Below are 16,911 nucleotides of genomic sequence, written 5' to 3'. Positions count from 1 at the left end.
GACAAAATGTTTACCATACATTTTCGTAGGCCTACAAACATGAGCATATCAGAACCACTGTACACGAGTGTCTACAACCTTTATAAACAGATTATGCCTAGTTAACGGAAGAATCCTGCGTGCCAGTACTGACATAACATTGATAACGTTAAACAAGTCGCTGTCCAGGTGCTGATGTACCAAGCACTTTAACCTGCGTCTTTGGAGGAGGTGGCCATGGTGCTGAAACGTCTGCGAGGACCGGTGAGTAAAGGAGGCTGTCCTCCGCTTCTCTCCAATCCTGACGACAAACAAACGATTGATTAAAACGTAGGCCTATTAGCAGATAATTTTCAAATCTTTTAGATAAAAAACGAACTATTATCACACTATTTTGCCTTATTCACCATATCAAAAAAAGCTCCACATTGTCTTGTGCTATTGTTGTTCAGTTGAAGTCAGAAGTTTGCATACACTTAGGTTGGAGTCATTCAAACTTGTTTTTCAACCACTCCCGAAATTTCTTGTTAAGAAACTATAGTTTTGGCAAGTCGGTTAGGACATCTACTTTGTGCATGACAAGTAATTTTTCCAACAATTGTTTACAGACAGATTTTTTCACTTACAATTAACTTCATCACAATTCCAGTAAGTCAGAAGTTTACATACACTAAGTTGACTGTGCCTTTAAACAGCTTGGAGTATTCCAGATAATGAAGTCATGGCTTAAGATGCTTCTGATAGACTAATTTACATAATTTGAGTCAATTGGAGTTGTGGATGTATTTCAAGGCCTACCTTCAAACTCAGTGTCTCTGCTTGACACCATGGGAAAATCAAAAGAAATCAGCCAAAACCTCAGGAAAAAAAATTGTACAACTCCACAATTCTAGTTCATCCTTGGGAGCAATTTCCAAACCCCTGAAGGTACCACGTTCATCTGTACAAACAATAGTATGCAAGTATAAACATCATGGGACCACGCAGCCATCATACCGCTCAGGAGGGAGACACGTTCTGTCTCCTAGAGATGAACGTACTTTGCTGCGAAAAGTGCAAATCAATCCCAGAACAACAGCAAAGGACCTTGTGAAGATGCTGGAGGAAACAGGTACAAAAGTATCTATATCCACAGTAAAACGAGTCCTATATCAATATAATCTGAAAGGCCGCTCAGCAAGGAAGAAGCCACTGCTCCAAAACCGCCATAAAAAAGCCAGACTATGGTTTGCAACTGCACACCGGGACAAAGATCCTACTTTTTAGAGAAATGTCCTCTGGTCTGATGAAACAAAAATAGAACTGTTTGGCCATAATGACCATCATTATGTTTGGAGGGAAAAGGGGGAGGCTTGCAAGCCGAAGAACACAATCCCAACCGTGAAGCACGGGGGTGGCAGCATCATGTTGTGGGGGTGCTTTGCTGCAGGAGGGACTGGTGCACTTCACAAATAGATGGCTTCATGAGGAAGGGAAATTATGTGGATATATTGAAGCAACATCTCAAGACATCAGTCAGGAAGTTAAAGCTTGGTCGCAAATGGGTCTTCCAAATGGACAATGACTCCAAGCATACTTCCAAAGTTGAGGCAAAATGGCTTAAGGACAACAAAGTCAAGCTATTGGAGTGGCCATCACAAAGCCCTTACCTCAATCCTATAGACAATGTGTGGGCAGAATTGAAAAAGCGTGTGCGAGCAAGGAGGCCTACAAACATGACTCAGTTACACCAGCTCTGTAAGGAGGAATGGGCCAAAATTCACCCAACTTATTGTGGGAAGCTTGTGGAAGGCTACCTGAAACGTTTGACCCAAGTTAAACAATTTAAAGGCAATGCTACCTAATACTAATTGAGTGTATGTAAACTTCTGACCCACTGGGAATGTGATGAAAGAAATAAAAGCTGAAATAAATCATTAAATAAATAATTCTCTACTATTATTCGGACATTTCACATTCTTAAAATAAAGTGGTGATCCTAACTGACCTAAAACAGGGAATCTTTACTAGGATTAAATGTCAGGAATTGTGAAAAACTGAGTTAAAATGTATTTGGCTACAGTGTATGTAAACTGACTTCAACTGTATGTGTCTGTTAAGGTTTTCTTCCGTCGAAGGAGAGGCGGACCAAAATGCAGCGTGGTTATTTCGATACATGTTTAATAAAAGATAAACACGAACAAATACAAAACAATAAACGTGAAAACCTAAACAGCCTATCTGGTGCAAACAAACACTGAGACAGGAACAATCACCCACGAAACACTCAAAGAATATGGCTGCCTAAATATGGTTCCCAATCACAGACAACGATAAACACCTGCCTCTGATTGAGAACCACTCCAGGCAACCATAGACTTTTCTAGACAACCCCACTAACCACAATCCCATAACCTACAAAAATCCCTAGACAAAACACACCACAAAAATAACCCATGTGACACCCTGGCCTGACCAAAATAATAAAGAAAACACAAAATACTAAGACCAGGGCGTGACAGTGTCTTCTTTGGCAGAGGCAGGGCAGTCAGTTGTGTTGGCGTGTCTCCTTCCTTTACTTAGCCATGCCTTCACATATGGCGATGGGCTGAACAGCTGCAGTGGTGGACTGCTGCGTTTGAGGAAAAGCAGATTGGATAGGTGGCTGACTGCGAGCGCATTTCGCTTGCCTGTCAGGATGTCATTCATGCTGCTGAATTTACACTTGCATTTACTGGTGGATATGGCAATGGTTTCTACTGTCTTCAGAGGTGACAAGGAGACCTGCGTTTTTGTAGCTTTGGAATCCTTGAACTATCGGAATCCCCGAACACTCTCCATCCCATCTACTCTGAACACCTCGCACAGGTGTCTCACTGCATTGTCTCCAAACTGAATATTCAGCTCTTCAGGCCACAAGTCTGGATAGAGGACCTTCACGTCTTCAATTATCTCTCTATTTACCTGCTCTCAATGTTCATTGTGCTGATGTGGGAGGAGTGTGTTGGGGTGAACAACTTGGGAGTGAACATTTTATCTCTTCCTCTGTACGACTCAAGCACATTCACAAGCGACTGCAAGGACTCTTGCATTATGTACCTCTAAACACAGTAGTAGTGGTCTGAAATTCAGGAGCACACAGCTTTGCTCACTTCAAATGTTAATCAAATTGATCCCGCCTGTGTTGAAAGCGTCAAAGTAACGATCTGTAAATCCACGTGACAGATGTAATCTTTTTCAGGATGAAGGTTTACACGAGTCACAACGTTGAGTGAAATACAGTACTAATTTTTTTCCCACATTTATTTAACCAGGTAAGCTAGTTGAGAACAAGTTCTCATTTACAACTGCGACCTGGCCAAGATAAAGCAAAGCAGTGCAACAGAAAAAAACAACAGTTACACATGGAATAAACAAGCATACAGTCAATAACACAATAGAAAAAAATAAAGTCTATATACAGTTTGTGCACATGGCACGTGGAGGTAAAGCAATAAATAGGCCATAGTAGCAAAGTAATTACAATTTAGCAGATTAACACTGGAGTGATAGATGAGCATGTGTAAGTAGTGATGCTGGTGTGCAAAAGAGCAGCAAAGTAAATAAAAACAATATGGGGATGAGGTAGGTAGATTGGGTGGGCTATTTACAGATGGACTATGTACAGCTGCAGCGATCGGTTAGCTGCTCAGATAGCTGATGTTTAAAGTTAGTGAGGGAAATGTAAGTCTCCAGCTTCCAGTCACTGGCAGCAGAGAACTGGAAGGAAAGGCGGCCAAAGGAGATGTTGGCTTTGGGGATGACCAGTGAGATATATCTGCTGGAGCGCGTGCTATGGGTGGGTGTTGTTATCATGACCAGTGAGCTGAGATAAGGCAGAGCTTTACCTAGCAAAGACTTATAGATGACCTGGAGCCAGTGGGTCTGGCGACGAATATGTAGCGAGGGCCAGCCAACTAGAGCATACAGGTCGCAGGGTTGGGTGGTATAAGGCGCTTTAGTAACAAAACGGATGGCACTGTGATAGACTACATCCAATTTGCTGAGTAGAGTATTGGAAGCTATTTTGTAGATGACATCGCCGAAGTCGAGGATAGGTAGGATAGTCAGTTTAACTTTGTTGCAAAATAGAAAGCAGATTCTAGATTTGATTTTGGGATTGGAGATGTTTGATATGAGTCTGGAAGGAGAGTTTACAGTCTAGCCAGACACCTAGGTATTTATAGTTATCCACATATTCTAGGTCCGAACCGTCTAGAGTAGTGATGCTAGTCGGGCGGGCAGGTGAGGGCAGTGAAAGGTTGAATAGCATGCATTTGGTTTTGCTAGCGTTTAAGAGCAGTTGGAGGCCACAGAAGGAGTGTTGTAATGGCACTGAAGCTTGTTTGGAGGTTAGTTAACACCGTGTCCAAAGAAGGGCCAGAGGTATACAGAATGGTGTCGTCTGCGTAGAGGTGGATCAGGGAATCACCCGCAGCAAGAGCAACATCGTTGATATATACAGAGAAGAGTCGGCCCGAGAATTGAACCCTGTTGTACCTCCATAGAGACTGTCAGAGGTCCGGACAATAGGCCCTCCGATTTTTACACACTGAACTCTGTCTGTGAAGTAGTTGGTGAACCAGGCGAGGCAGTCATTTGAGAAACCAAGGCTATTGAGTCTGCCGATAAGAATACAGTGATTGACAGAGTCGAAAGCCTTGGCCAGGTCGATGAAGACGTCTGCACAGTACTGTCTTTTATCGATGGCGGTTATATTGTTTAGTACCTTGAGCGTGGCTGAGGTGCACCAGTGACCAGCTCGGAAACCGGATTGCACAGCGGAGAAGGTACGGTGGGATTCGAAATGGTCAGTGATCTGTTTATTAACTTGGCCTTCAAAGACATTAGAAAGGCAGGGCAGGATGGATGTAGGGCCTCATACAGATTTCTTTAACAATTTGTGCAACAGAGCAAATGTTTTAGTTAGTTCAATCAAAGATCCTTGGGACGTCCCTACCCTAAATCCCAACGAAATACATTTACACATACATGTTATTCAATAATTTCCCGTGGCGAATTTAGCATGTAAATCTTGGTTGGGTAAATGTAACTTTTTGTTGTTGTTGATGCATGCCAGCAGAGCCACTACACAACACTAAACAATACATGAATTGCACTATAATGGTGACAAACGGTGCCCGCAAACTGTTAGGGCCTACAAAGCTGTCCAAACAGCAGAGCTTACTTTTCAGCACCATTGAGTGAATCCTTACCACTGTTACACCTGGCTGTCAGCGGAGCCTTGTATGGCAGCAAAACTGTTCATTCGGTCTCATTTACTGCCTTTAAAAAAACATAGCTGATATGGCTTACTTGTTTAAACAAAGTGGTTTCTAGTGACAATTGAGATGTACAAACTATGGCATAAGGGAACGATGAGCAGATAAGAGGCAATCCGTAATTTCTATTAAGACATTAATGAGCGAGCTAAAGCTGACTTAGTCAATATAACTATTTGTTCAGCACTTCAAGTCAAATCAAATGTATTGGTCACATACACATATTTAGCATATGTTATTGTGGGTGTAGTGAAATGCTTGTAAGAAATAACACACAAAAAAACTAAATAGTGCAAAGTTGCTTAGGAGCTAGAAGCAGAGCTGCCATGTCTGTCGGCACAATTGTTCACTTTTGAAATGTGCAGGACAGTATTCAGAACATGGGCATTCTTACAGTATTCTGCCTGTACACTAAGGGGGCATATAAGCAGACAACGAAAGCTCTTACAATATTCAATGATGACATTTCTCTCAAACAGGCTATAGGTTACATGTGCACCACTAAGTTAGAACAGTAGGCTAAGTTATGAGTGGGAAAAGGACCAAATTATTAAGGTCAGGCACATGGGCTACTAACAGCTTACTACAAAACATACACTTAGTATTATTTAATTAGCTACAGTATACATATCTCCAGTGTAGAATACATTTTTTGGACTCACCTTGTTGTGCTGAGCTTATTTGAACAGGAAGGTGGAGCGGCGGTCCTTCTCATTGGAACATTTTGTCATGAAACTTTGTCATCAAAGTCTAGCATTCACGGGATTTATAGTGCTTTCAAGACAACTGGAACAAGGTCGAATCATGACGTCAGTGATCTTCAGGTCGGAGCTCTAGAAAGAGGCCCCAGTTCCAGACTTGGAATTCCGAGTTGGATGACAGTTCAAAACGTATTTTCCCAGTTGGAGCAAGTTTTTTTCCCCGAATTCCCAGTTGTCTTGAACTCCCTGAAGTCTGAGATTTCCTCATTTATGAGTTTCCAGTTGTTTTGAATGCAGCAAAAGTCATGCTGGATTGACAGCATGGCCAATGTATTCAACCTTTTCTGGCCCATGGTTTTGCATTTGAATGTTTATCCTTTTAAAACTTGGAAAAGAGCTCCTTAAATCCAGACTTGGACCACACACTCTCTCCACCGAATAGCAGGCTAGTGATTGCTTTGCAACACTTGCAGTTAGCCACAGATTCTTTCCAAAACAGTCATTGTTGAATTAGAGATTTCCAACTTGTTGTGTAATGTTTATGTCCAAAGGCAGATGAACATTGATACGTTTTTTATCTGTCATTTCTCTTCATATGACAAGGACTGAAAAGGATTTGCCAGTAGATTGTCGACTTGATTCATGATGATGACTGCTTTTGTACCATGCTAGCTAAGAATTTGAAAGTATGATGTTGACATGATCAGCCCAATCAAAGCTATGGTAGATATAACGTGATTTGACGCCATTGTATCTGTGGCCAATGGTCTTGAGCCTTCTTGGATGGGCACTTTTAATGTAAATCTATGGCAGCACCCAAGGGGCTTGAACTTTCTTACTCTCCCTGTAGATTTTGCAGTGACATAGAGTCCCCATGAGTGACAGAACACTGAGCCAATCACGGCGCAACTAGAGAACATTATCAACCACCTACGCTCTGTATTTTCCGCTGGCTGCCCCACCACCACAGAAAGCACTGAGGTAGGCTGAAACACCTGTATTTTGGAGCTTCCTTACTCAAGAAAGCAAAAAAGTTGTTTGTATGCAGCTTTATTAACTCAAATTTCTTAAACATTGTTTTCAAACGAATATGACACATAATAATGCCAAAATAACATGAAAAACAGGCAAAAAAACTAAACAAAAAAGTATAATTTCATCCAAACAGCTCGCATGCGTCAACGTGCGTCTATTCCAGGCACTAAAACAGAACTTGGTTCTAAAATTGAACTTGGTTCTATTTTTGTTCGTGATGCATTGCAAGTCTTACCTCTCCCATTGGTTTTTAGCAGTATATACCCACGTGAGGGATTGAAAGGTGACCTGAGGTCCACACTTCAGTCAAGTTGGTGGTGGTAATGCACCTCAAAGTTGGTTGCCAACCGCCATATGAAGTCCACAGAAAAAGAAGAAGGCTGAAGAAGGAGAGATTACTAGAAACTAACTAGGTTTCCTCTTTTATCTGTGGATTAATTGTCGAGTAGAGAACACACGATTTTGTGTGACCCAAAAAGTGTCCAAATTCTACAAAGATCCAGAAAAAAATGACCTGGTGCATTTCAGGTAAGATAATGACCCAATGTTTATATCCCAGGACAAATTAGCTGGCAACAGTTAGCTAGCAACAGAAAGCTAGCTAGCTAAATGGCCATGAATGTTTAATGTTTAATATAGTAGTTTCAGAGTTAATTTTGATATTGCAATATGCGTGTCCTGACATCCCAAGGATCCCGCAAAGCCTGGACTATTATTGTATTTGAACAGGAGGTGCTGCAGTGATTTTCAGCCAGACAGCAGTACTAGAACACAAATTCAAATATTTACTCTGTGAAAAGGGGTAGTAGTCAAGCTAAGGAAAATATTTAACTTGGTCATTTCCATGAGTGCTTATAAATGAGTATAAATCCTTTATTGCCAACCAATTGTATGATTAATTGAGTAAAATACAATTTTATTGGTCCCATACACATGGTTAGCAGATGTTGTTGCGAGTGTAGCAAAATGCTTATGCTTCTAGATCCGACATTGCAGCAGTATCTAACAGGTAATATCTAACAATTCCACAGCAAAACCTAATACACACAATCTAGTAAAGGAATAAGAATATATAAATCTAAAATATATGGATGAACAGTGACAGAGCGGCTAAGATGCAATAGATAGTGTAGGATACAGTATATACATATGAGATAAGTAATGCGAGATATGAAAACATTCTTAAAGTGGCATTATTAAAGTGACTAGTGTTCCATTTATTAAAGTGGCCAATGATATCAAGTCTGTAGGTAGGCAGCCACCTCTCTGTGCTAGTGATGGCTGTTTAACAATCTGAAGGCCTTGAGATAGAAGCTGTTTTTCAATCTCTCTGTCCAAGCTTTGATGCACCTGTACTGACCTTACCTTCTGGATGGAAGCAGGGTGAACAAGCAGTGGCTCGGGTGGTTATTGTCCTTGATATTTTTTGCCTTCCTGTGACATCAGGTGTTTTAGGTGTCCTGGAGGGCAGGTAGTTTGCCCCCAGTGATGCGTTGTGCAGACCACACCACCCTCTGGAGAGCCCTTGCGGTTGTGGGTGGTGCAGTTACCGTACCGGGCGATGATACAGCTCGACAGGATGCTCTCGATTGTGCACCTGTAAAAGGTGCAGTTTTTTTTCAGTTTATCGGTGATATGTACACCGAGGAACTTAAAACTTTCCATCTTCTCCACTGCTGTCCCGTCGATGTGGATAGGGGGTGCTCCCTTTGCTGTTTCCTGTAGTCCACGATCATCTCTTTTGTTTTGCTGACATTGAGTGAGAGGTTATTTTCCTGACACCACACTCCAAAGGCCCTCACCACCTCCCTGTAGGCTGTCTCATCGTTGTTGGCAATCAAGCCTACCACTCTGGTGTCGTCTGCAAACTTGATGATTGAGTTGGAGTTGTGCATGGCCACGCAGTCATGGGTGAACAACACTCTACAACCAGCGCATCATCCGCTTCCAGTGCCAGTTTTTTATCCAACGAGAGACTGGGCCGACGGAAGGGCGGAGGTGGTCGTGGGCACGCACACCGACGAGATGCCGCACCCGACGGGGTAAGAAGAAACGACCACCAGAGGCAGAACCCACGGGACTGAGTGTCTTTAATTTATCAAGCAAGATATTGAGCCCTGCCCATGTCTCCGTGCTTAATAAAGGGTTATCTTTTGTGCCTACAACTCAGTGCAATGATTTCAATGTTAAGGTAGACATGTTTAAGTTTTTAAGTTTTTTTTTAGAAACATCCGTTTAAGGGAATACTTTAGCTCCCCTAATCGTGATATTTCTACTGAACGTGTAGGTTGCTCACCTGCACATACTCCGACTCCTTTTAGAAGTAAGAGTTATTTTGTACCTCCATCCAATCGCAAACAGTCTATTGAGACATATTGCAGACTGGTTGAAAAATATGTTGTTCATCTCCTTAAGAACAAACAGGAGTACATATCTTTCCATCATTTACCTCAGGATGAAAAAAAACCTTTGCTTGATTTACAATCAGATACGTCAGTCCTTATTCGTCCTGCTGATAAGGGTGGGTCGGTTGTACTCATGGATAGGACAGTTCATGTAAATGGGTGTCATAGACAACTGCTTGACAACACCTTTTACAAGAAACTCAGAAGTGACCCTACTGCCCAATTTCAGAACACGATCTTTACTGTCCTAGATGGGTATTTAAGTTCTGGTCAGATAACCAAAAATTAACACAACTTTTTGGCTATTCAACACCCTAAAATTGCCACTTTCTATACTTTGCCGAAATTACACAAGAATGTTACACAAAACCTCCAGGGTTCCCTATTGTAGCGGGCATTGATGCAGTAACGGCCCCTCTATCGACTTTTGTTGACTTTATTAGACCACTCACAGAACAGCTCCCCTCCTTTGTAAAGGACACCAGCAGTATGATCTCTATTATTGAATCTCTTGATCCCCTCCCTGATAATACTTTGTTAGTTACTTTGATGTTGAGCCGTAATACACAAATATTCCACATGAGGGCGGTATTGAAGCTATGGAACATTTTCTTCTGCAACGTGACCCTAATGAACTACCTTCAAGTGCATGCATTATAACATTGGCTGAAATAGTACTCACACACATCTACTTCATGTTTCTAAGTGATTTCTTTATTCAGACGAAGGGTATTGCTATGGGATCCCACATAGCTCCTAACTAAGCTAATTTGTATGTGGTTTACATGGAGAAACAGTCCATTTTCAATCCTCTCAAAAAATATTTACTTGCCTAACATTATTATGTGGAAACGGTATATTGATTATATTTTTGTTCTATGGAGCGATGATGCAAAACAGCTCCAGGTGTTCTATGCTTTTCTTAACTCCTGTTCTGAGCATCTGAGATTTACTATGCAATCTGACACACGTCAAATCAGTTTCCTTGATCTTCAGATCTTGTGTGAGGATAATGTTCTCTACACTGATCTTTACAGGAAACCTACTGATCGTAACAGTTTGTTGAGGGCTGATAGTTGTCACCCACTTCCTTTGAAAAACAGGTTTGCCCTACAGCCAATTCTGTCGAATCAAAATAATTCAGATTTAGACAGAAATATGGCTGAGTCGCAAAGAAAATTCAAGGAGAGGAGATACAAAATTGGTCAGATTAATACTGCCATTGAGAAAATTAAACACAAAACAAGACATGGCCTTTTCAAGGTCAGTCTCGCAAAAAGAAGCATTCTTGCGTTCTAACTATCCGCTATTCAAAGTGCTCTGAACAAATGAAGGGAATCGTTCACAAACATTGGCACATTCTAAGATCCGATGATAGTATCGGTAATGTGTTTACGGACCCTCCCTTGGTCGTATTCTCGCGGGGCAGAAATCTCAGAGATCAATTGGTAAACTCTCAAGATATCCCTGCAGAACGTCTATTTGCGCCCTTACTGGATGACAACTACAAGTGTAATGGCTGTGCTTAATGTAATGGCAGTTATAAATGTAGATCCTTCAAACACCCCCAAACAGGGAAACAGATCCCAAATCAAAGGTGTCATCACCTGCTCCACTAAGGCAGTTATTTGTCTTATAACATGTCCTTGTGGTAAAAAATTATGTGGGTAAAAACAAAGCGCGAATTAAAAGTACGAATCTCGGGGCATCGAAGCACCAGTGCAAAAACTCGACTTACCCAGTTGCGGTCCACTTTTTGGAATCTAACCACTCGATTTCGTCCCTACGTTGTATTGGCATCGAGCATCGAACATGTCACCCTCCCTAGGACAGGGATTTATTGTTCAAACGAGAGGCTAACCGTATCTTTAATTGAAAGACCCTTGCTACCTTCGGTCTCAACGTAGACTTTGATCTGAAGCCATTATTGTGATTTTGCTATTGTAAATGTTTGTAGGTTTAAAATTGTATCTATGATCGTATGCTTCCCATTTATGTTTTTTTGTGTGCCATTTTAATATGAGAATTAACCAATGATATCAGGCCACACCCGGCCATGATTACAGACACCTGTGTGTGTCCTTTGACACTATATAAACGAGTCACCCCGCAGTGATTGTCATTATACCCTGATGAAAACAGCGTGTCTGTCAAAACGTTGGATAGGTTATTAAATTATTGCATCTGAGTGCGGCTCTCCTTTAATTTCTCAGGTGTTCTATTCCGCTAGTCAGCACCTCTCCTAAATAGGTGTGTTTCTTTCGCCTCTAGTAATAACACATGATAACACACAATAAATATTCACAAAAAAAGTATTTATTTTTCAACAAATAATCTCAAGAATCCCAGCCATGAACAAAGCATAGAGTATAGTTTTCAAATTGCCGCAAACAACATTCATGCCCCGATTGTTCTTTTAATTCTTAGGGAGTGGGTGTGTGTTTCCATCGAAGACGAGCATTACTGTTAGTCCAGTATTGGTGATTCACATTGGTCAGGAAAGGAACAGGGCTTCAGTGGATTGTGTCATTATAGACATTGTCGTTGTCATAAATATCTGTAAGGCGGCCAGGAAATGTGTTAAATCGTCTTGCGCTTTTCCTACTAAGCATATTCACTGAGTATACAAAACATGTCTAGGAATTCGGGCCGGCCAGGACAATGACGTCATAGTCTCTCCACTAGCTTGATTTACAGTAATGGTTCCTGCGTAGCACCCTTTCAAGAAACCAGAGTAAAATGTTTAAAAAAATAAAATAACATACCGGTGATATGATCGACATCGTCATAAACATCATCCCCTTCCCTGAAAATGAATATTGAAAACAGTATTAACCAGAATATTATGACACAGTTGTCAACAGCAAAACAGGATACCAGTGACTGAATACCAGGGATTCTGGATTCATAATCGACCAAATAATTGTGTTAAATAAATATATAAGAAACCTACGCCTGTAGAAGAACCCTGGGCACATATCCATCTGTGAGAGAAAGAAAATGAAGGAAACAATTAGAATAATGACACATGCTAGAAAAATGTATCTAGAATCTCTTATTGATTATTAGGCTGCACTACAGACAAAAGAGGAAACCTTTTAGTTAGTTACCAGTATCTTTGGCTGTACTACGACCATACATAGCCCAGTAGCCTAATCAGATATAAAACTGACTTTTACAGACTTGTCACTAGAAGGTGATGTATTCACATACATTTCCCCTGCTTGTTGCGACACAGGGCTTTTTTGTCACTGGTGACTTGAATGACCTCCAGGATCTCTCCTTGAACCACAGCTAGAGCCGTCCCTCCTGTCTTCTTGATGCTTGCGTTCAGGTCAACCATCATGCTGTGTAACACCAAAATCGGTCCCTCAAACTGAAAGAACAAAATAAAAGTTATTTTTACTTCTTTTTTTTATACGACTTGGTAATGTCACATGACATGACATCGTTGAGTAGGCTAATAGTGAGTGATCAAGCTTTTCAGGGCGTGCACATGAATTGCGTCAAATGCCAATTTTCAACAGTTTTCTTGGAAGATTTGCAAGAAGAGCCAAATATGTACCTTAAACTTTTTTCTAAATTCCTTTTCGTCTTTCTCCAGCATCTCTCTCATTACTGGATCTAGACTGGAACATAAAGACACACATCCTTTTGTGTGATCACAAAAAGTTGTTTTTGTCCTATTTCAGTAGCCAACTTTATTTCTTATTTCTTCTTTGTAGCCATTAGCAACTACTTTACTTATATCCAGTGCAATGCATGCTCTATGCAACAGACATACAAGCTAAACTGTATACAAACTTCCATTTTCATGTTTTAGGTAAACATACAGGCCAAATGTGGCAAGCTATCAAAGCAACACCACACTCAGAAAAACCACAGACTGAGAAAGGCATTGACTAACCCTCCTGTGTATCTGAAAAGTACATATTTGTTCTATTAAATTCAAATGCCAAATACCTAATTTACAAAGAGGTGGAAGGAGGAAGTTATTGGATGTTCCTTGCACATCATCATAGTCATCTCTGTGTGTGTGTGTGTGGGGGGGGGGGGGGGGTCCATTTGCATATTTGTGTGTGGGAGAGCAACCTGTTCATGTTTCCTGAGGAGTCAACATCATAATAGATGTCATTGTCTTCAGAACGGACAGGAGGAGGTGGTGGTGGTGGCAGTGAGGGGTCAGGCGCTCTGGACAGTTTGAGTTTACATTTCACTTCCTCATAATCCACATCCACACACGTGCTAATGATGTAACCATCTGCAAAGCAACACTTCATTACTGGCTTTTGGTAGCTTTAGGTACACAACATGGGTGGTTTTCAACGTTGTCACAGCACATATCGAACTAGTATAAAATACGGAACAAATATGGGCTGTTTAGTTCTATGGAATTAAATAGTGTTTTACTCACAGGTGCCAGTCTGTGTGCGGGCTAGCCACCTGCCCTCGGGGTTGTTCTTAACCCGTATGATCTCCACTCTGTTTCCCTGCCGAACACTTAGATCATGCTTGCCCCCCTGACAGTCGTGTCGAACCCTGCCCATGTGAAGGACATCTATGTCCCCAGTACCCAGCTGTGGAAGGGTAAAAGTAAATACATACAGAGGGTTGTAAAGTGTTGTTTCTAACCTACAGAGATGAATGAGATCTCTGTTACATTACTGTAATGCATTACTGTATTTCCATATTAAGCAAACATACTCATAATAACACAAAGAAAATATCCAAAACTCTGAAACGTGTTTCGATATGCATATGTAGCAAGTGAGTTATGACAGACAGGTCACTGTTTGGGGGGATATCTGGACTTGTGAGTGGTTAGCGCATGGAAATGTAGTGCGTTCACCTTAAATTTCTTTCTGTATTTGTTGTCCCTTTCCAGTCTTTTCTTTTGATTTCTCTTCTCCTGCTCTTGCTGCCACCTCAACTCTTTCTGTTTCTTCTTATCAGAACTTGTGTTTTTCACCTCCTGTTCATTGCCTCTGAAATTTCAAACGAAAAGAGACATGAGTGGTCAGTAATACTATTTGCAGTGGACAGCTCTTACGCCCATATAAACATATTATAACAGATATGGGACTATTCAAATGTTTTCCATTAGCCCTGTGATATGGGTTGTTACAAGTGTGCTATGACAGGCATTGCGATGTCTACTTGTAAGACAAGCATAAACCCAATATATTTGAACTCAACATACAATATGTAGTTGTATTGCTATACTACACTTACTTATAGACATCACTTCCATCGCTCCCCTGTAGCCAGGAATAAAAAGATAGATTCAAGGTAAATGTCATGAAAAGCATGTTTTTCAGGAACAGTATTTCAGAAGCAGTGTTCTGCATGAATGCTCACTGATGGTAAACATAGAAGGCTCCCACAGAATGTTCTTACCTCATCTACTCGTGAAGAACTATTGTCATTCCAGGAGTCTGTGGGTGAAATAGCAGAAAAGGTCAATTGATGACATGCATGAACAAGTGATAAACATGTCAAATACATGCATTATGGAATGATGGATTGAGATACAGTATGTGTACATAATACAAGCTTTCAAGTAAATCATACATTCATGTCAACTCAAGTCATCCTGATTCAGCACTAAATTCACAATAGCCAGTGAATCTCTTGCATGTGTTCATGGTTAAATAGCAGGTATTTTCAGTCATACCACTCTTGTCCCAGCTCCCTGGGTGATTTAGGGGCGGGGGAGGTGGTTTCACATCAAGGCCTACGTCGTCATATCCCCCCTGGTCATCCTCGAAATGTCTAACGAGACAACAGGAATCAGAGGGAATAATACATCAAGTGGAAAATGTACCTTTTTCAGTGTTCCTGTACAGTAACCATTTGCCTACATAGTAACGGGAAAAAAAAACGCCAAAATAGAAGAACGACTTCCCAATCTTGGTTCATACTATCACTTTAACACTCGACACTTGACATTTCAAGTGAGCACACTCACACTGGGGTACACTGCCGTGGAAGGCTGCTGGGCTTGGTTGGAAGTCTTGGGGGGCCAGGGGAACTGACTAGCCCTGGGAGAGACTGACTACTGCCACCTGAGTAGAATAGAAACAACCTGCACTTTAGGTTTACAGTAGGTCTGAAATGTTTTAATATTAACAGATTTATTACAGGGCAGTGTTCTGCAGCGGCAGTCTGAGCACCTCTTTTCGTCATTCATTTCTTACAGAATATTAGGGGGGAAAAATATTTTAGAGAGAGATAGGTAGAGGTTTTAACTTAGTAACCAGATAAGGTGCACATCATACTTGACCTTGATAGGTTGTACATGAACAGATGACTTTCCTGTGCTACTATGCTGTTTACAGTAAGTCCATACATGTGTTCAGTCAGTTTTCCCCTTTTACACTTGTAATGGAGGGGGTGCTTTTTCATTGGAAATCAAGCTGCTTTACCGTCAGTCTTCCTTAACCCTGGTTGCCCTGCGAGGTGTGGTGCCCTGGTGCTTCTCTGATGGGCCTGCAGGTTGATGTGAGGGGGCCGTCTGGGTTTTATGGGGCTGGGGGCCTCAGGGGGCAGGGCCCTTCTCAGGGGGGTCACCCCTGTAAGATTTCTCTGGCTGGGCAGGGAGGGGGGCGTCGGCTTGGTAGGGCCGGGGTGTACTCCCTTATGCTTCAGCATCATGTTCTGCAGAAGCTCCCCAGTGACTCTCACCCTGCCTTGTGGGTCAATGTTTGTCGGTGGGGGTGCCGGTAGGGGTAGCTCCTTGGCGGCTCTGTGGGGTCGGTGTGATGGTGGAAGGTGGTGGAAGACACTATAAGGCTCGGGGCTGGTGGACATGCCCTCCAGTTCAGCCCTTACATGTCGTGGTGGTAGCCTCTGAAGGTCCGGGAGTAGCTTGATCCAGGAAGTGGTGGTGTGGGAACCATAAGCATGAGTTTATTTCGGACCCCTCCGTTTGCTGTAACACTGACGTCTGCCAACCTCGGGCCTCCTCTCCCAAATCCTCGCAGTGGAGATTTTGGAGAAGTGCTGTCTCGACTACCTGCCATGTCAGCCTTGGCATGGAACCTGGCCCTCAATGCACGAACATCCACACTCTTCCCCTGAAACAGATGGAGCAAGGTGAGAATGGAGCTGCTTAGTTCGTAAGCAGGATGTTTGCTATAATAATAACAAAACCAGAGCAACCACCCCCACACACCTCTCTTTCTTTACACATCCATTCAATAGAATCTTTCAAATCATCTAAACACTACAGGTCTACTGACATTTAACATGGTAGGTGCAACCAAACCACATGTCACATGCAAGCCAAACTACCATATAACCAGTTAGGGCAGATGTTCTGAGATGGAGGTCATGGCACAGCTATCAAGTGTAGGTCAGATTGTCACAGACAATGCACTTGTATGATCAATGTTACCTCTGAAAGAATTGGGAGATCTTTGCAGATTTAAGGGTTACAAGAATGAAACAATGAAGAGATGCAGGAAGTAACTACAACCACATACCTACGAA

General features: G+C 41.8%; 1 pseudogene; it reads right to left on the bottom strand.

Annotated features, from left to right (window-relative positions):
• Positions 1-11,714: 11,714 nt before the first annotated feature.
• On the bottom strand, positions 11,715-16,670 carry LOC115107379 (FYN-binding protein 1-like; annotated as a pseudogene).
• Between the last annotated feature and the right edge of the window lie 241 nt (positions 16,671-16,911).

This window comes from Oncorhynchus nerka, linkage group LG24 (genome assembly GCF_034236695.1).
Source record: "Oncorhynchus nerka isolate Pitt River linkage group LG24, Oner_Uvic_2.0, whole genome shotgun sequence".
Taxonomy (NCBI): Eukaryota; Metazoa; Chordata; class Actinopteri; order Salmoniformes; family Salmonidae; genus Oncorhynchus; species Oncorhynchus nerka.
The sequence above is the reverse complement of the archived record's forward strand: the minus strand, read 5'-3'. Positions and strand labels throughout refer to the sequence as shown.